This window comes from Vulpes vulpes, chromosome 13 (assembly GCF_048418805.1).
Source record: "Vulpes vulpes isolate BD-2025 chromosome 13, VulVul3, whole genome shotgun sequence".
Classification (NCBI taxonomy): Eukaryota; Metazoa; Chordata; class Mammalia; order Carnivora; family Canidae; genus Vulpes; species Vulpes vulpes.
In genome coordinates this window covers 75,637,174-75,655,172 of record NC_132792.1, presented here as the reverse complement: position 1 = coordinate 75,655,172, position 17,999 = coordinate 75,637,174, and the positions used below count along the sequence as shown (strand labels likewise).

The following is a 17,999-nucleotide window of genomic DNA, read 5'->3' as shown; positions in this document are numbered from 1 at the left end:
AGCCCAACGTGGGACTCGATCCCGAGATTCCAGGATTGCGCCCTGGGCCAAAGGCAGGCGCCAAACCACTGAGCCACCCAGGGATCACTGGTTCAATCACTTTAGAAAGCTATTCAGTAGTATCCACTAAAGCTAAACTTGGGTTTTTCCTATGTTTCAACAATTAAACTCTTATGTGTATGCCCAAGAACTATATAAATTGATTTTAAATTTAAATGAAAAACAAACATGGAATAATATAAAGAATTGCTGGGAAAACTGAAAAAGAAGAGCAATAATAGGGGAAGAAAGAGAAACAGGGCAACCAAGTATTAGAACACACTAGTAAGCCTCTAGAGTAGCATGTGATGCTGGCATATGAATACACAAACTAAGGGAAAAGAACAGAAATACAGTGCCATGACCTAGGTTTCTAATGCCATTCTCAAAAAAGAAACACAGGAGAAATGACTGCTGGAGAAATGACTAGTTCTAGAAAGTAAAATAATGCTCAAAAAAACACCAACCCACAAATCATAATGGGACTGTTGTCAAAAGGATACAAGAATCAAATGAAAGAGTTCTCAGTGACCAAAGTTGGAACAAGTAGAGCGCTAACATATATATAAAGTAGTTTGGATTATAACCCAAGTTATAAAATAAATATCCATAACTTCATACTGATATAAACAAATACTTCAGAGAGGAGAGACAAATCTGTGCAGAATAATTCTGAATGAATTTTGTAGAGTCCCACTCTAAAGAAAGAGGGGACTAACTCCCCACTCCTTAAGTGTAAGCTTCATATAATGAATTCCTTCCACAGAATACAACATGGAAAGGGAGGAATGGAAGAGTGACTTTACAGTGAGGGAATCTGACAAACACCGGGTGATCAAGGTCAGATGATCAAGGTCAACACCAACAATCACAAATTACTTTTATAATTTGTATCCTTGAAAAGGTGTGATGATTATGGTGGCACTATGCTTCTGAGGCCCTCTTCCCCAAAATTCATAACCCCTGTTATGAATTTGAAGGAAACACTAGACGAATTCCAATAGAAGGGCGTCCTACAAAATATTTGACCATGCTTCTCACAACCATCAAAGTCTCCAAATATCAGGAAATTCTAGAAAACGGTCACAGCCAAAAGGAGTCTAAAGAAACACAACTCAATTTAATTGGTATCCTGGATGGGATCCCAGAACAGTAGAAAGATCTCAGGTAAAAACTAAGCAAGTCTGAATAAAGTGTGGGCTGTAGCTAATAATAATGTATGTACAATTGTTCCATTTATTGTATCAAATGTACCATACTATCTGACATGCTAATCGAAGGAGAGGCTGTCTGCCAGAAGAGAAGGAGGACATATACAAAATCTGTAATATTTGCTCAATTTTTCCATAAGCCTAAAACTAATCTAAAAATAAAGTCTATTTGTAAAAAAGATGAGAAATTTCAAAATTAACTACAATGTCTATGGAAATTTAGTATATGTTCAAAGTGACTGAACTTTTTAAGTAAACTGTAGTATAACAAATGGTAGCCATTTGGAGAAGGATAAAATTGGATCCATACTTCGGAAGAAACACCAAAATAAGTTCTGAGTGGACCAGGGATCTACATGTAAAAATTGAAACCAGATGATTACTGAAAGAAAACAAGGAAAATTATTTTATGAACTCAGTGTGAGGAAAGACTTTGGAATATGATTCAAAAGTTAAAAGCAACAAAAGAAAGGAAGGATATGTAAACTTACCTAAAATTTGACATAAAAACTTCTGTATTGCAGACAATGAAACATCTTAAGGTAAGTCAAAAGACAAATGAAAAACTGGGAGAATATATCTGTAGCATATATTACATATAAAAGATTACTCCCTCTAGACTATAAAGAGTTAAAAATGAAGACAGAGACTAAAATTCTGAAGTAATAATGGGCAATGGACATGAACAAACAGTCCACAGGAAAAGATATTCAAGTGGCTTTTAAACATGTGAAGGATGTTTTAACTTCACTAATATCACGAGAATGAAAATTAAAACTACATGAGATATCACTTCTTACCTATCAGATCAGTGAAAAATCAAATTCAAAAGTCTGGTGGCTGGATGAGGCTCTATCCAAATGAGACTATAGTGAAATAGACAATTTCATGCATTGCTAGTGACAGTGTAAATTGCTCTGCTGTAAGAGGCATGAGGAGCATCCCACAAAATGATATATGCAAGTCTCACTCTGCCAATAGGAGATAATGTATGAGCGACTTCATTCATTGTTTTATTATTGCACAACATTTCACAGGAAAATGTTGGACTAAATATTGATACCCATTCGTAGGAGACTGGCTGGATACACTACTGTAAACCCACACAATGTAGTGCACCAGTGCCGTAGAAATACTCCCGTGGGGACTTCTGTAAACTATTATGATTTCTAGAATATGTTATCAAATGACAAAAAGCAAGATATGTCACCTTTTGTGTAAGACAAAAAGTGAAATAAGACATATATATATAAAGATAGATAGATATAGATAGATAGATTTTGTATTTATATATTTATATATTTACGTATATATTTTCATTTTATTACAAAACAAACATGAGGAAGATAAAGCTGAAACCAATGGAAGTTTGTGTAGGGTGTGGGTGCTAATGTATTTATATATTTATATATTTATATATTTATATATTTACACATATATTTACATATATTTACATTTATTTATTTACACATATATTTACATATATAATATTTATATATTTACATATATATTTTCATTTTACTACAAAACAAACATGAGGAAGATAAAGCTGAAACTAATGGAAGTTTGTGTAGGGTGTGGGTGCTAACAGGGTAGAAAAATAAGGATAGGAATGAGATTTAATATATCTTTTTTTAGACCTTTTAGACATATATTTATATATATCAAACAGGATTTTTTAAAGACCAAAAAATGAATATAAACAGAAAAAAATGAACCTGCTGAAGAGCAAACAGATAACATACTCAGGGGAAAGAAATAATTGATTTGAGTAACTTTTAAATACAGCATGCTGACTGTACTGTCTTAATGATACAAAAGACAAAAAGAGTTACAGAGTTATCACACACTTAACTTAGCAGCATGTTGGCTGTAATGTATTTGGTATAAATTTGGTATTTGGTATAAATAATCCTGAAACTTTTGAATGTTCTGTAGAATATAGCAAATGAGTAAATACATTCCTATTTTTGGAAACCAGTGGTCTCAAGATGGGAGAAGAATATATAAATGTGTAATGGGGGAGAATGAAGAAAAATCCTGTGATGTTGGATTTGACCTGAAGGTATCAGTATAAACCCGTGACTATATAAATATGTATGTAGCTATATTTAATGGCCCATATTTTGTTTCTAAATATTATTTCCTGTTTAAAAGAAGCAGAATTCCCAGGCTATTTCTGGATCTGTGGCAGAAAAATTCAAAGTGAGCTTGGACCACTTTGGACCAGAAAGCAAAGAAAGAGTCAAAGACTAATGAGAATGTGTCAGAAAAATGAAGGAGCTGCTCAAAGGGTTCCCACGATCAAATCTAAAACAATTTGGGCATCAAAAAAATGATGATTTTTAACACAGATTATAATACATTGAATAGAAAAAAATACCTAGTGTATAATGATTTTAAAATTAATGAGGGAGGAAACTCTTCTTACAGAGGAATACCAACCAATAAATATGGAAGGATGACAGACATATAAAATTACTATTTTGCTATCCCCAATGTAATAAGTGATTCAAGCAAGGTTACCAATGGATTCTAAACCAGTGAGTAAAAACTGGAGAACAGGGTATCTATGAGATCTCCAAGTATCACACACATGTTACTTATTACAAAGGGAAACTATCTTTACAGTGGAAATATCACTCACATGGTCCAAATCACAAAGGGAAACGGTCTTCACAATGGAAACATCTGGAGGACACACATTAACCAAGCAATCAAACTTAGCAGTACTACAGCTGATCATGAAGAAATAATAAGACAAATTCAGGTTATGGTCCCTCCTACCAAATAACAGACTTGGATTCTTAAAATATATCAATGCTTTGACAAACAAAAAAAATGGATGAATGTTCTGGATTAAAGGATACTACAGAGACATGATAACCTGACAGTGAATGGGTCCTGGGCTGAGAGGAAAAAATACCTATAAATGAAATTTGAGGGACACGTGGGAAAAATTTATGGAAGGTGAAGTATCATATCTGCAAATTATTTGTGTTTTAGTTAATTAGAACAAATACATAAATACATGAATATCTATACTATATATGTACATAAAGAGAGGGGAAATGCAAATGTAGCAAAATGTCAACAACTGGAAAATTTATGTAAAAGGTATACAGGTAATCATTGTATTCTTTTGAGTCTGGGGTAGGTTTGAAAATAATCAAATTAAAAAATGTAGTAATCAAATTAAATATAATCATATTAAAATATGTTAACAAAAACTTAAGTAACTCATGAAACTTAACAAAACTATTTGAAGGACCAGAAATAATACCCACTTCTGACATTCTACCCAAGGTTCTCTTCACCCTGGCATTTGAGGAGGGCTTTCTTCCAAAAGAATGCAGGCCAACCAGAGCGGATCAGCATTGGACTGAAACCTACATGTTTCCGTGGCATTATTTAAATAACAGCATGCATTTATTTAATTTCTGTGGTAGAGTATAACCTTTGTTCTTGGTGTTTATTAATTATCGTTGGTCCTCTGGGTCTCAATTATCTTTCCTATAAGCATAATTGAGTAATCCACTTGAGTAAGCCATTTGGGTTATCCATAATTGAATTTGAGCCTGCTTCCTAAATGTATTATTATCTTTATCAGTTTCATCCAGAAACTAGAAGGCTCAAACATGCTGGTGGGAGTCCTGCCAAACTGCTCTGGAGGGAGTGAAATCCAGGGTTTTTAGATAACAGATCCCTGGTGCTTACCCTCTAACTCTTAGGGTCCAACAATACATAATGTTTACAAATTTCTTTTTAAATAACCTCTTATCAAGCTCTATATTTTTTTTTGGGGGGGGAGTCAGCTCTTTTCCAGAAAACTCTTTTACAATTGCAGGAACAATGTGGTTGGACTTTGTTTTAAACATTAGGAAAACAGAGGAGCTCCCATTGCTATAGTGCAAAGGCAACTCAAGGAAATACAATCACCAGATGTTTGATTTCACTTTGTATAGCTATATTGGTATAAAAACCACAAAGTCAAAATTGTTAATATTCTGTCGAGAAAATGTTATTAGTTTTATTTTTAAACCTTTTTTCCCTTATTTATTTTTGTCCCTGTAATAAACTGGTAAAATTGAAAGTGTCTTTCAAAGTGTCTCTCAAAGACACTGTGGTCAGCTGTCTTGCAAGAGACCATTTATTTAGCAGCCTCCTGTAGAGATGACATTGGACTCTGGTCGTCTCATCCTTATGATTCTAGTTGTGTAATTCTTTTTTTTTTTTAAATTAAGTTTTTAGTTTCAATTTAAGTATAGTTAACATACAGTGTTATATTAGTTTCAGGTGTACAATATACTAATTCAACAATCTTACAGATTAATACTCAGTGTTCATCATCGTAAGTGCACATTTAATCCCCTTCACCTATTTCATCCATCCTCTGATATGTTTTATTTTAAAAGAGTACCCTCAGTAAAAGTTATTTGTTTTCAACAAGAACATTTTTACTTGAAGCATACTTCAGAAAACAAGGTTCTAAAAGATTCTTTTTCCAAGAAAAATAGAATACATATTTTCTTCAAGTCCACCCAGAAGAATACCCTGGCTTAATCACATAAAAGGAGACATAACAAATCTTACATATTCAAGAAGACTGAAATCATATTAAGTATATTTTCTAACTGCAATGGTACAAAAGTAAAAATCAACAGTAAACAAAACTTGAAAATCTAAAATGTAAATATTAAACATTTAATATGTAAATATTAACACATGATTACACAAGCAATGGGACAAATAAGAAATCAAATGGCAAATCAAAATATGTCTAAAGACAAAAGAAAACGAAAACACAATATTCTAAAACCTATGGGATACAGCAAAATTAGATGTTAGAGTGAAAGTTCTGCTAGAAATGCTTGTATTAATAAAAAAATTCAAACAAACAATGTTACACCACAAAGAACTAGAAAAAGAAGAAACTTAGCTGAAATTTAATAGAGGAAAAAAATAACAAAGAAAAATCAGAAATGAATAAAATAAAGACCAGAATAAACAGTAATATAACATTTAAAGTAATGACCAGTTCTCCCCCTCCAAAAAAAATAAACAAAATTGGCAAAGCTTTAAATTAAGAAAAAAAAAAAAAAAGAACTCAAAAACCAAAATAAGAAATGGAAAAGAAAACAATACAACAAATAATCACAGAAATACATAGCGTGATAACAGATCACTATAAACAATTATATACTAACAATTCAGTTAACTTAGAAAAAAACAGGTAATTCCTAAAAACACATAAGTTACCAATATTGATATGAACCTTGAATCCAAGAAATAGGATATCTTCTTAGTCTAATAACAAGAATGAAAGTTGAATAGGGATAAAAAAAAAAATAGGAATAAAAAATCTCCCAGCATAGAAAAACCCAAGACCACAGGATTTCACTGGTGAATTGTACCAAATATTTTTAAAAAATAATTAATGACACTGTCAAAATCTTACAAATAATGGAATAGAAGGAACATATCATGAGGCCAGTACTACACTGATACCAAGTAGGATAAAAACAATATTGGAACAGGGGCACCAGGGTGGATGCCATCAGTTAAGCATCAAACTCTTGGTTTCTGCTCAGGTCATGATTTCGGGGTCATGGGATCGAGCCCCATATCGGGCTGTGCATCAATGTGGAGTCTGCTTCAGATTCTCACTCCCTCTCCTTCTTCTACTCCCACTCATGCTCTCTTTCTGTCTCTAAAATAAACAAGTAAATCTTTAAAATATATACATATATACATATATGAATAAAAAAGTCTAGTTTGATAGAAGAATTGCTCCTCTAACTTTATTTTGACATTCATTCTTCACCCCCTCACTTTCAATCTGCAGGTGTCCTTAGGTCTAGAAAGAGTCCCTTGCAGGCAGCATATAGATGGGTCTTGGTTTTTTATCCATTCTGACACCCTATGTCTTTTGATTGGAGCATTTAGTCCATTTACATTTAAAGTAATATTTCTTTTAAGATTTTATTTATTTATTTATTTGAGAAAGGGAGCACCAAGAGGGGGAGAGGGAAGAGACAGAGGTAGAAGCAGATGCCCCACTGAATAGGGAGGACAATAGAGGGTTTAGTCTCAAGACCCTGAGGTCATGACATGAGGCAAAGGCAGACACTTAAACAACTGAGCCACCCAAGAGCCCCTCAAAGTAATTATTCATAGATATGTATTTACTGCCATTGTAATTAATCATTATATTTGGTGGAGTTATTGAATTCCCTAAGTCTATTCCTGTGTTGCCTAATTCTTCTTTCTCTCTTTTGCTCACCTTCAGTGCTCTCCATTACCTGGCCTTCTAAGTCACTAACTCATTCCTCTGCTTCTCCCAGCCTGCTGCTCATTGTGTCACGCCTGCTTCCAATCTCACTTACTGACTGCATCCTTCATTTCTGATTGATTCTTTGTAAACTCTTTTGTCTCTATGGGTATGGATCTCCCTGATGTCTTCCATTCTTTTCTCAAATCCAGTGAGTATCCCTATGATTGTTGCTTTCAGTTCCCCATTAGGCATGTTATTTCACTTAAATCTCTGGCCTTGGCTTTATCTTGTTCTTTCATTTGGGATAAATTCCTCTGTCTTGGCATTTTGTCTAAGTCTCTGCCTTCTTCTGTGTGTGGGCTAGAAAAGCCGTTTATGTCTCCTACTCCTGAAAATAATGGCCTTATGAAGAAAAGGTCATGCAGTGCTCATGGCCTGGGGCTTCAGGGAGTGTGTGTAGTGTGTGTCGCCTGCACCCTGTTATTGTGTTTTTGCTATGGGCAGTATTTGATCCCAGGCCTAAATGTGGCCAGTTGTGACTAGCTGTGCTGTGGTCTGCTTGTGAAATGAGTCCTGACACCACCTCCACCAGAACGGAGGCCCTGTAGGACTGTCTGGTCAGGAGATGTGGTGTGGGCAGGGGCTTGTGCTGGTCTTCTGGGGGAGAGGCCCACCACACTGGGACTGAGGCACGTTTGACTGAGAAGGGCTGTCCTGCCAGAATACAGGGGGTGGGGCTTGATGTAAGTAAGTTAGGCAGCCAACATGAGGCTGTGCACGCTTCTCACGCATGGCTCTGTGCTTGTGCTGGAGTGTGGGAGGAAAATGGCACCAGTTGGCTCCTTTGTCCTGGAGAGGTGTCTCCATGAATGCTGCCTCTCAGGGATGTGTTCCAAGAAGAGAGAGTGATCGCTCCTGTGTGTGCCCTAGGAGTTCCTCAGATCACTGTCTCCATGCTGTCTGCTCCTTGATTGTTTGCCTGCCTTCTCTCCAGGAGCAGGACAGTGCCCTCTGGGCTCTTTCCCACCCAACCCTGCTGACCTTTTAAACTCCAGGCTTTAAGCCCTCCTGGCTCCAAGAATTCACAAAATTCAGCCCCTCTCATTTTCCAAAGCAATGGTTCTCCTTGTGCCTTCCTTCTCTGTGCTCCTCTTTCTCTCATGCAATCAGATCTAGTTGTGTAATTCTAACTGTGCTGGCTCACATGAATATAGTTCGTTCTATCCTTAATTTTGCATAACTTTAAGTTTACTAAGACCTGACTGGCTAGTAGGTTTAAGCTGTTCATCTTTTTTTTTTTTTTTTCAATAGTTTCTACCTCTCTTTAACATTATTAATTAGGGGCACCTGGGTGGCTCAGGGGTTGAGTGTCTGCCTTTTGCTCAGGTCGTGATCCCAGGGTGCCTGGGATCAAGTCCTGTATCGGGCTTCCTGCATGGAGCCTGCTTCTCCCTTTGCCTGTGTCTCTGCCTCTCTCTCTGTGTCTCTCATGAGTAAATAAATAAAAATCTTAAAAAATATATATTAATTACTATATATTCATTATACACAATTTGGAAAACACAGAAAAGTAAAAAGGAGAGAAGAAATTGCGTATAATATTCCCACTAAAATACTGTTTACTGGGGCAGCTGGGTGGCTCAGTTGATTAAGCATCTGTTTTCAGCTCAGGTCATGATCCCAGGAGATCTCTCTGGTCATGATCCCTCAAGACCCAGCCCTGAGTTGAACTCCCTGCTCAGTTGGGAACCTGCTTCTCCCTCTCTCCCACTGCTCCTGCTCTCTCTCACTATCTCTTTCTCTCAAATAAATAAATAAAATCTTTTTAAAAAAATACTGTTTACTTATGGGTATCAATTTATGGTGAATATTTTAATGACCTCTTAAGTTTACCACTTGATATTTTTGTATAAAAAAATGAAAATACTCATGTAACTACCACACAAACCAAGAAACCAAACATCTGCAACATCATAGAAACCTCCTTCATGCCTTCTTCCAGCTAGTAAACCTCAGCTTCTATCAACATCAAAAAATTTGCATGTTGTTTGAGCTGGTTTTGAAATTTTCATAAATGGAATCATAACATGTCTGGCATAATTCTCCCAACATTTACTGCAATTTACTTATGGATAATTTGGCTTTTCTCAAGCCTTCAGTATTACAAATAATGTTTCTGTCAAATTCTTTTAATTTATTTAAATTCAATTAATTGACAAATAGTTTATTATTAGCTTCAGAAGTAGAGTTCAGGGATTCAACAGTCTTATATAATACCCGGTGCTTATTATACATCGTGTGGCCTCCTTAATATCCATCACTCAGTTACCCCATTCCCTGACCCCTCTTCCCTCCAGCAATCCTCATTTTTTTTGCTATGATTAAGAGTCTCTTATTATTTATCTTCCTCTCTGATTTTGTCTTGTTTTTCTTTCCCTTCCCCTATGATCCTGTTTTGTTTCTTAAATTCACACATGAGTGAGATAATAGAATTGTCTTTCTCTGATTGACTTATTTCACTTCTCATAGTACCCTCTGTTCCATCCACGTTGTTGCAAATTTCTACCAAGTTTTTATACATAACTTTTGAAATACATATGCATTTCCTTTTGTGGATTATGTTTAGATGTGCAATTTCTGAGTCACCAGATCTACATGTATTTAGTTTTAGTGGATACTACCAAACAGTGTTCTAAAATAACTGAACCAATTTACACTCCAGCAGTTTATAAGAGTTCTATTAGCTCCATTATAGGTGAATACATTAGGGTTCTTTTTTGTTGTAATGAAGGTGTGAGGTTTCCTATAGTTATGTTGCATTTTTCTGAAGCAAAGGGATGTTGAATACATTTTCATGTGTGTTTATTGGACATTTGCATGTTATAATTTGTCAAATGGCTGTTCTAAGATGTTATATATTTTTTAGTTGGGGTATTTGTCTTTTACTTACTGATTTGTAAGAGTTCCTGATATAAATCCTTTATTGGATATACATAACTGCAAATATCCCAGGCTATGGCTTCTCTTTTTATTCATGAAGGTGTCTCTGGTAAGCTGAAGTTCTTAATTTTAATGAAACCCAATTTATCAAGAATTTTCTTTACTGTTACTGCTTTTTGTGACCTCTGAGAATCGTCTGTCTGTCCTAAGTGTATGAAAATTTTTTCTTTTTTTTTAAACTCAAAAAAACATTTTTTTTTCATTTAAAAAAAGTATTTAGAACACATAAAACAAGGCAACATTTATTATTCTTTCTTCTCATCTTCTGGTGTGGGGTCTGTCGGTGGCTCCTCCACTGTTGCACTGTTGCTCTCTGAGCCAGTGTTGCTATCACTGGTCCCTTCCTGGGCCATACAGTCCACCCCTTCCTGCCCGTTCTCCTTGTCCTCAGGAGTAGACGTGCCTTCTTCACTGTTCTGTTGGCTTTCTGTTGCTTCTTCAAGGTGTGTCTCCTCTGTCTCCATGGGGATGCTCTCGTCGTCCTTCTTCTCCTGGGTCTTACCAGCAGCTGGCTCTTCCTCGGGAACCACGCTGCTCTGACTACGTCCAGCTTGCTCTGCTGCTTCTTTCTCCCTCTCCTCTTGCCCTTTGCGAGCCTGCTCTTCGGCCTGTGCAATTTCAGCAGCAACTTTTTCCATATCCACTTCTGCTTTCAAACCGCACAACCTTTTAAGTTCATTGTTAAACGAATCTGTGCTTTCTAGGAACTTCCTCTTCTTTTCCTGGTGTCGCTCCTCCATCTGTAGAAGTTCAGCTTCTAGTTTTTGCTGATGAACCATCAAGGCCTGGACCTGTCCTTTGAGGACCTGCATTCTAGCTGTTGTGACAACCGACCCAACGTCTGGCACCACACTCTCACTAAGGATTTCACTGATGAGGCGGTGGTTTCTCTGGAAGCGGGCAGTGGCTGTAGGCTTCACTGAAGAGCCATCATCATAATCATCTGGATCTTCAGCAGGCTGAATGCTCAGGCAAGGGTCAACTTTCTTCCTCTAAAGCAGCTTTTGCAAGACTTTTCAAATTTATGTAAGCAAGGCATGCGGGGGGCTTATGATAGGCCTTCAGAGTTCATTGTACTCTATCTTTTCTGCTTCATATTCATTTAAATATTCTTGTTTTTCTTCATCAGTGAGATCTCGCCACATGCCACCAATAATCTTGCCAATCTCCCACAACTTTAGGTCAGGGTTGGAAGCTTTTATTTGGTCCCAGACCTTTCTGCTGTACCTCATGTAGGGCATCAGAGGCTTATCTGGTGGCTTTGGGGGTTCTGGAATCGTAATACCAGAGGATGCCGTGCCCCGGCTGTTGGTGCCCCGGTTCCCTCCCAGCCTGTAGGCGAGATGACTGTATGGATTGTATCCCACAACCCCTGGTGTGCTGGGGTGGGAGGTGGGGCATAAGATGGCCTTTTTGACATTTTGGAAGATTAAGTTCTCAGTTCCTTAAGAATGAATCTGATCCATCTAGAATTGAGTATTTTATGTGGAGCAAAGTAATGAAATAGTGCCAAAATCTGTCTTTTTAATCATGGATATTCAAATAACTCTGCACCATTTATTAGAAAATTGTCATTTTCCCACTGCAATGCAGTACACATTAGTGACATTTCAGGTGACCATTTACATGTGGGTCTGTTTCTGGACTCTTCATTCTGTTTCATTTGTTTCTTTATCATTGAACCAATCCCCACACTTGTAATTTATTTATAATAAATATTGATATTTAGTAAAAATATTTCTACAACATTTTTCTTTAATACTTGACTAGCTATGTGTGGTCTTTTGTAGATTCCGCTCATAAACTTTCTCAAAACAGCCTGCTGAAATCTGATTGGGGTTGCATTGGATCTATAAATCAAATTGAAAAGAAGTGATAATGTAACCCTATCAAGTCCTCCAATTCATAATCATGATATATGTATTCATTTATATCAAATTTCTCTAATTTCTTCCAGTAATCTGTCATAGTTTTCTCATAGAATTATGGCCTTTGTTGCATTTATTTCTACTTATCAACTTTTTTAATGTTATTGCAAATTATATCACAAAAATTTTCATTTTTAAAATGGTTTTTACTAGAATGCAGAAATACACTTGATTTTCTATATTGACAAGTTGAGTTATCAATTTTAGTAGCCAGCTTGAATATTACTTTGCATTTCATATATACATAAACATGACATAGGTAAATATTACTATTTTAATTATTTTTTCCAATCCTTATCATTTTTTATTCTTAACTTGATTTATGGAAAAAAAAATAAGGCTTCCAATACAATGTTGAATGTAAATATTAGGAATGAGCATTCATCTCTCATTCCTCATTTTAGAAGGAAAGTGTTTACTATTTAATTGTTAAGTAGAATGTTTATTACTGATTTTTAGTGGATCTACTCTATCAAATAAAGGAGTTTCCCTTCTATTCATAGCTTGCTATGAGATACTTTTTAAATTTCAGTAAGTTGAATTTATAAAGTGTTTTCTGCTTTTGTTGAAATACGATTTTTTCACTTTTTTATAATAATGTTGATTTTTGTGTGTAAAACAAACCTTGAATTTCTAGAATAAATCCAACTTGGTCATGATCTTTTTCATATATTACTAGAATCATTGTGCTAATATTGTATGTAGTATCCTCATGTCTATATTCTTGAGAGTAATTTACTTAAATTTTTCTTTTCTGCATTTTGCTATCAAGATGCTGGCTTCATAAAATAAGTTGAAAAGTACTTTTTGTTCTGGCAAAGTCAGAATTATTTTAATTTTTTAGAAAATATTTTAAATAATTCTCTGGTAAAGCTATTTGAGCCTGCAGTTTTCTTTTGGGGAAACATTTTTAATTAGTTTTGTCTCTTTGTCTGGAATTCAATACCTTTAAGAGAATTCTTCCCTGTATCAGTTTAGTGTTTTATGCAGAATTTATCCCATTAAGTCAAAAATTTCAAATATAATGGCTTGAAGTCACTCATAATAATCTCTCTTTGTGTGTCTAAATGACTGTAGGATGTGAAGCGATGACCTCTTTTCCATTCCTGATACTGTTCACTGTCTTCAAATGTCTATTTGTTTTACCTTAATTGTCAAAGGCTGTGAATAGAATTTCCCTGTGAATAGAATTCAGGTTTTTCCATTATTTTATTTTATTTATTTATTTTTAGCAAAATGCTTTTCCATTGTTTCACCATTTCCATGGTTATTTCTTGAAAGATAGTGTATGTTTACCTAAAAATATTTTTTAAATGAGCCCTTTGTCTTTGGTTTCCAGTGAGTATACTATAATGTGGCTGAGTATAATTCTCTGTATATTTAGCCTACGTAGTTTCATAAGGTTTCTTGAGCCTGTAACTTGATATCTTTTGTTTTGGAGGAGTATTGGTTTTAAAATTTCTTCAAATATTGCCCCTGTACTATTTTCCCTATCACCTTCCAAGTAGATATTTTTGTCATGTCCCTACTTTTTACTGTCTTTTCTGTGTTTTCCATCTTTTTTCCCAGGGGGCTTCCGTTTGGTTAATTTTTAATGACCTGCCTTTTAGAACTCTGATTCTCCCTTCTGTCACTAATCTATGATTGAACCAATCCACTCAATTCTTAAATGCCATGAGCTTTTTAGTTCTAAGAAAAACAGTAATTTCCTTTTATCTGGTGAAAATTTCTATCATTTCAGATATTTCCTTAAATATATTAATTCTAGTTATTTTAAAGTCTGTGTTTTACAATTTCAAAATCTTAAACAAACATAGCTTTTTCAGTTATCTTTTATTCTCTCGGTTTTCCTGGCATGTTTGGACATCTTTCATTGGATGCTAGACATTACAAGTGAAAAACTGTAGAGGGTTTGTATCATTTTATATTTTTTTCAGAGAAGGTTGGATTTTTTTTTTTTTTTTAGGAGGCAGACAGAATATGGAAGATCACCTTCACCCAGTCTAGATGGGCCACTGCTTCTAGGGCATAGCTCTTTAGGAGTACAGAATTCAAACCAGGGCATTGGGGTACCTGGGTGACTCAGTCAACTAAACTCCCAACTCTTGGTTTTCGCTTAGGTCATGATCTCAGGATCATGAGATCGAGCCTGTATTGCCGTCTGTTTGTCCCTCTCCCTCTACTCTCCTTCTAAATAAATAAATAAATAAATAAATAAATAAATAAATAAATATTTTTTAAAAATAATAAAACCACGAGTATTTATCAGGGGCTTTTTTCTGCAATGGACCCGAAACCCTTATTTTTGTTTCTCTGGTACCTTGAAATGCCTAAAATCTCTGATTGGCTTTTTAAGTCTTAATAGCTGCTTTATCCTTGGCTTACTGGGAGCCTCTCCCTATGTGTTTCAGTTCAAGTTAGCAAGTGCCTCTATTGAAATGGATGGCAAAATCTTCACCTCATTATTCTGCAGCTGCCTTCTCTCAGGTGTCCTGACCTTCTAGTGCTGGTTGTGGTCATGACCTTAAATTCCAATATTTGTCTTCCCAGTCCAGTGAAACTGCCATGAAATATAGGACATTGCTTTCTCTTAATCCTCCATGGTCTGCACTTGAATTGGCAAAAGCCCAGAGAAGGAACTTTCCCAGAAGGTTTGAGTTAGCTTAGTAAGCTTCCTTTCTTTCCCAGATTTTAGCTTCTCAAGTCCTGGCTGCCTTCATTGCCATCTGAACTTTCAAAAAGTTGCTTTCTGTATTTTATTCAGATCTTTGAGATTTTTTCCACCTGGATGGTTTGTATGATACTGGCTAGATGGGCATAAACCACGTGTAGTTATTTTTAATCCTTAAAAGTAAGTTACAAAGTAAATAAGTCACAAAATGATCCAACCAGTCTTATTACTAATAATGGGTGGAAAGCCAAAATCTAATCTACATGTTTCTATTATCCCAGAAATTAATGCCTGTTTTAAAATTTCTGCATACCCCCAGCTAGAAACCTATGCTAATATTTACTGCAGGAAACTTTGTTCCCTTGCTACATCACAGAATAACCTTACAGACAAATCAAATATCCTAACTAAAGCTTTGGCTATTTACAGAGTAACACCTTTGGCAAATCATTAAACATCAATCCTTCAAAGTCTTGAGAGAAAAGAAAACAGTATGCCAAATCTTCAAATAAAAACAAATAAATGAAATAGTGACTGGTGATTCATTAACATGATAAAAAGCTCTCATAAAATGAGGCATAGTGAAGATTTCTCATCACATTAAATAAAACATAATCTTACCTCATAATTATATTTTATTTGAGAAATATTTTAAAAATTCAGATTTCCTTGTAAAATTTGGTAGTTTGAGAGTTTAGAAAACAAGAACAACAACAACATATGACAAGCAACTCAGTAATTATACTGGCTAAAAGATTTACTTTTTTCTAACTTTCATCAACATACTTTATAACTATGTTGTCCTCAAAACTCATTGAGCAATTAGGGCTTCCACACTGCTACAGCACAAGTTCCCTCCAATCCCAGTAGTCTTTCAGTGTCCCACTTCTGACCTCACTTCTTTCCCTCTTCCACAATTTACTACTTGAGTGATCCATCATCTGTTATTCCACAGATCTAGCCTTCCTGAAAGCTATCATGAGAAATCATATGAATCGGCAGTTAACAGATCAAAATGTGTGTGAATCCTGACTCTGCCTCTTTCTAGATGTATGAATGTGGGTAAATTACATTATAGTTTGAGTCTCAGTTTCCTAATCGGTATAATAGAAATAATAACATCTATCACACACAGTGAGGCAGCAAGAAATGGAGATAATGTACATAAAGCAGCCAGTATACAATGAGGCTTGTAATTAACACCAAAAATGATAATTATTTCATTTCGTTTTTTTAACAAAAATATTGAGAAACAAATTAATAATAAGTATTGTTTCTACCAACTGAAGAGGCAGACTGTTCATTAATAATTACAGTAGTGTGTGCTGTAACTCCAAAATGTGGCCAAACTGCAATAAAATCATCATTTTGCTACATTCCTCAAAAAACTTATAAAATGGCAACTATATTGAAAGAAAAGATTAGATAAAACACGATAACATTAACAATTTGATAAATTAAGATGTTTGCTTTTCTATCATCTACATATTTCACTAGATAGTAGCAGAAGGCTTAATGATGGTGTTCACCAAGTGTCAGACCCCATAGAGATACTTGTTAAAATGCTAATTTTGGGGTCCCTTCTAAGAAGTGTGTCCACAAGTTCTCCAGTAAACATTTTACCTATTAGGTTTGAGAACAACTTCTTTATTGTTAAATTACAAATAAACCTTGAAGTTCTTACTTCCTTATGCTCTTACATCACCCCAACCAGAGATACTGAGATAACATATTCAGGCAAAGTTATTGGGAAGAAACCAGGTGGGAAAAGTACAAGCATAAAGTCATAATCTCAACCCTAAAGTTGGCTATAATATGGTGATAAATTCAGCTAGGATGAAAATGTTAACTCAATTATGAAAATATTATATCAAGAAAACTAACCCATGTAGTTCAAAAAGCACTGAATATTCTTAACTTCTAGAAATTTCAACCTATGGATTAATCTAAATGCAGAATAAATAATTTTAAATATTGAGCACTGTTCATACATCTAAGCTCCCTGTCATCATCTCTCATAGCATTCCAGTTTCCTCCATTATAGCAGTTAGTTGCCATATATTTTTAAAGATTTTATTTATTTATTCATGAGAGACACAAAGAGGGGCAGAGATATAGGCAGAGGGAGAATTAGGCTTCCTGCAGGAAGCCTGATGTGGGACTCAATTCCAGGAACCTGGGGTCACGACCTGAGCCAAAGGCAGACACACAATAAATAAGTAAGTAAGTAAATAAATAAATAAATAAATAAATAAATAAATGAGTGTTCTACACATTGAAAATTTTTATCAGACCTTAGCCATAAAGTTGTAACTTTTCCTCTAAATACATGATTTTAAGGATATTTGTGGTATTAAAAATAAGAAGATTCAATGGCATGCTGTTCACCAGCATGAACTTTGTAGTCACAGATCATGAGTTTTAATTGCATGTCTATTGTTTTGGCTAGGGGACCCATAAGGAAATTATTTAACTCTTCTTTCTCTTCATCCATGAATCTTTTCTAAACAAACAGAACATAAAGACAATTAGATAAGTAGGAATATCTCCGAGATTCAGAAGGTAGCAAAAACATAGGCAGTGAGGCACTGGAAAGAAGCAGAGAATTTCTAGTTACAAGAACTAGCACGGTTTCACTCCTATACTAGCTGTTCTTTTACTCTCCAAATAACTTTTTTTTTTTTTAAAGATTGTATTTATTTATTTATTCATGAGAGAGAGAGAGAGAGAGAGGCAGAGACACAGGCAGAGAGAGAAGCAGGCTACATGCAGGGAGCCTGACGTGGGCCTCGATCCTGGGTCTCCAGGATCAGGCCCTGGCCTGGGCCGAAGGCAGGCACTTAACCGCTCTCCAAATGACTTTTCATGGCAAACTG

At 35.3% G+C, this 17,999-nt stretch overlaps 1 protein-coding gene and 1 pseudogene across 1 annotated transcript in view; both read right to left on the bottom strand.

Moving 5' to 3' along the window:
- The window catches only part of PXDNL (peroxidasin like), a gene marked incomplete at its 5' end in the record, with an annotated part of 490,956 nt that overhangs the window by 256,527 nt on the left and 216,430 nt on the right, over positions 1-17,999 (bottom strand).
- LOC112931722 (SWI/SNF-related matrix-associated actin-dependent regulator of chromatin subfamily E member 1 pseudogene) lies at positions 10,770-11,944 on the bottom strand (annotated as a pseudogene).